The 3,851-nt window shown below is 39.5% G+C and overlaps 1 pseudogene; it reads left to right on the plus strand.

The window, feature by feature from the left end:
- On the plus strand, positions 3,310-3,739 carry LOC107632792 (annotated as a pseudogene).

The following is a 3,851-nucleotide window of genomic DNA, read 5'->3' on the forward strand; positions in this document are numbered from 1 at the left end:
AAAGCAACATTCCTAATATTCCCTTCCCCCCAAACTCAACATCCTCAAGAAATCTCGTATTTTCCGTTTTAAAATAGACCTTGATGCAGGATTGTAAAACTTGTACCCCGTGAGCGCTCAGCGTAACCAACAAAGTAGCAACTAATTGTCCTTGAGACCAATTTTCTTTCATGCAGCCTATAAGGACGCGCCTCAGTTGGACATCCCCAAATATGCAGATGCTTTATACTGGGCCTTTTCCCAGTCCAAATTTCATATGGGATTTTGTTAACTGCTTTGCTTGGCACCCTATTAAGGATGTACACTATGGTCTTTAAGGCTTCTCCTCAGAGTGATTCAGGCAAGGAAGAATGACTAATCATACTTCTCACCATGTCCTTAAGAGTTCGGTTCCTTCGCTCTGCAACACCATTCATGCTAGGTTTGCCTAGTATGGTGTATTGCGAAACAATACCACACTTCTCTAGAAAAAGAGCAAAAGGCCCGGGACGTTACTCACCTGAACCATCATATCTTCCGTAGTATTCACCACCACGATCAGATTTGACAGCTTTAATTTTCTTTCCAAGTTGAAGTTCAACTTCAACTTTGAAAGACTTGAAAACATCCAAGACTTGGAAATTTTCATGAATTAAATATAGATACCCATAACGAGAGTAATTATATATGAATATAATAAAGTACCGTTGTTCATTCTAAGAGACAGTAGGGAATGGGTCACATATATCGGTATGTATAAGTTCTAAGACATCTTTAACTCTCTTGGCACCTAATTTTCTTTCGTTTGTCCTTTTCCCCTTTATGCACTCAATGCAGACTTCAAAGTCCGCCAAATTTAGGGGTCCAATAATTCCATCCAACACAAGCCTCTGAATTCTCTGTTTAGAGATGTGACCTAGGCGTTTGTGCCATAATGATGCCGAATTCTCATTTAGTTTTCGTTTTGTACCTGTTTGTAGTATTTCATTATTATAGGAATTTAAGTCAAGCCTATATAGATTATCCAACAAATGACCAGAGCAAATATTATTCGAATTATAGAAAAGACTGACTTTATTGTCTTCGAACGAACAAAAATAACCTGATTTGTCCAAACGAGAAATAGAAACCAAATTCCGTCTAAATGACGGTACATAAAATGTCTCTAATAAATCCAAATAAAATCCACTCGTGGAACATAATCTAAAGGTTCCTATAGCTTTGACTGCAACTATATTACCATCTGCCACATAGATGTATCTTCCAGCATCACTTAGCGGCCGCCTCCACAGGTAACCCTGCATAGTAACACTTACATGAGTAGTAGCAGCAGAATCTACCCACCAAGTATCAACAGGTGCATAACTTAAACTAGCCTCAGAACAAATGAAAGTAAGAATTATACCCTTTTTTTCACGCTAGGTGGCATATTTAGTACAATCCTTCTTCATGTGTCCCACCTTCTTGCAGAAGAAACAGGTTGAAACTTGATCCTGTTTCTTAGCCTTTTTCTACTGGAAGGCGTATCCGCAGTAGTATCACGCTTTCTTTTATACTGAGAAGATAAAGCCATGTGAGCACTTTCAGTCTTATCTTGCTGTAGCCTCTCTTCTTCTTGCACACAGTGAGATATAAGCTCATTTAAGGACCAAGTTTCCTTCAGAGTGTTATAACTCACTTTGAATTGCCCAAAGTGTGCAGGAAGGGAAATCAAAATAAAATGCACGAGTAAGTCTTCAGACAACTCTAATTTTAGTACTTTCAATTTTGAAGCAAGATGAGATATTTTCATAATGTACTCCCTTATGTTTCCTTTACCTTTTTACCTCATGGAGACAAGTTTGCTCAAAAGGCTACTTGCCTCCGCCTTTTCATTCTTAGTAAAGAATTTTTCAACATCCTTTAGGAACTGTTTGACATTTTTATCCTCAGTAATTGAGCCCCGAAACGCCTCAGAAATTGAGCGTTTCATGATCATAATGTTCATTCGATTGGATTTCTCCCACTTATCTATTTTAACCTCATTGAGATTTTCTGGAGTGGAAGTGAGTTTCTCCTCTTGAAGAGCTTTATCTAGATCCATACAACCGAGGACAATCTCCACGGTATCCTTCCAAACTTTAAAGTTTGAATCATTCAGCATAGGAATACTACTAATTTGTGCAGAAACATTGGTAGCTAAAGCCATAGTTTCTGGATTAGAACAAAAAGGACATGCAGTAAACATTAGTTAAATAATGAAAAAAATCCATATTGAGATTTCTAGAACAACATTAATTTTTAATCTTTGGATAGAAAAATTAACTATAAATGATACTCTCATTGCAGTAATCAAATATTGTCAAAATTCCTGTCACACATTAAGCCTTTCTTTGGACTGACTTAATGCGCACATGGAGACTTAAACTTCACAACCTATTTATTACCGCAAATATTTTCTATTAATTGGCCAAATAATAACCTTCCTTTGGGTCGATTATTGACCGCATAATTAATAAAAGGGTTAAGTACTGTTTTCGTCCCTAAGGTCTGGGGTGAAAATCAAATTCGTCCCAATCTTTTTTATTATTAAAATCATCCTCAACATTACAAAACGTTATAAAATCGTCATTTTTTTATCTCAATTTTATTTTTTGACCAAATTACCCTTAACTATTAATAAAAAAATAAAAAATAAAAATAAAAACAAAAAACTCCACCTCCACCTCCACCTCCGATGTCTCTTCCCAGTGAGAAAACCCAGCTTCTTCCTCTTCTGCTTCAACTTCAACACCGCCACCCTCATTCGCCCTCCCCTCACGCTCTCTCTCCTCTACTCCTCCACCACCAGCAACTTCATTCTTGACCCCTTAACGTCTCTCACTTTTTGCACCCCTTCCTTCACACTCCAACACCGCATCCAATTCCCCAACTACTACCTCTTCCTTCTACTCACCAACCAGCATATCAACCCCCACCAACTTGGACGTGTCTATTATTACTACACAAATGCTTCTTGATTCTCAAGGGTTTAATGTTACTAGGCAGGTATGGCCTTGGATCAAGACTCAAGAAGCTGGATTTTCTCACTGGCCTTGGATCTTGATATCTCCTTCCTTCTACTCTTTGCAAACTTCCACTTCCTCCCCCTCTCCCACCTAAAAAATTCCAATTCTTCTTCTCTCCTTCAGCAATAGCAACAACTAAATCTAGCAACAATAATTCTTTTTCTCTTATTCACCAGCAACAACAACAAATCCAGCAAATTCAACAATAACAATTCAACAATCATCATTTGTACTTCAAATCCAAAATCAGCAGCCACAGAAATTAAGAAGAATTAAAAAAATAATGTTTATGTTCTTAAATCTCAGCATGTCGAACATCGAAGCCGAGCACCGCGAAGAGGAGGCTCCCGCTGGCGAGGACGAGGACACCGGAGCTCAGGTAGCTATATCGATTCGATAAGGACGGGAATCAATGGAAGGAGCGAGGTGCTGGAACAGTGAAGTTCCTAAAGCACAAGGAAACTGGAAAGGTTCGCCTTCTCATGAGGCAATCTAAGACGCTCAAGATCTGCGCCAATCATTTGATTCTACCTTCGATGAGTGTGCAGGAGCACTCCAGGAACGAGAAATCATGTGTTTGACATGCTAGAGACTTCGCCGATGGTGAATTGAAAGATGAGCTTTTCTGCATTCGGTGCATTTTGCTGTCGACGGAGACTGCGACGTGGGACTGGGCGGCGAAGTTGTGGACTTCGTCGGGAAGAAGAAGGTAGAGAAGGAGGCAGGGGCAGAGATAGTACGGTGGCGGAAAGAGAGAGACAGGGGAAAGATAGAGAAGGAGGCAGGGGAAGAAACTGAAGAGATGCAGGGTTTGGGTTCGGGTGG

The sequence above is a fragment of the Arachis ipaensis genome, chromosome B03 (genome assembly GCF_000816755.2).
Source record: "Arachis ipaensis cultivar K30076 chromosome B03, Araip1.1, whole genome shotgun sequence".
Lineage (NCBI taxonomy): Eukaryota > Viridiplantae > Streptophyta > Magnoliopsida > Fabales > Fabaceae > Arachis > Arachis ipaensis.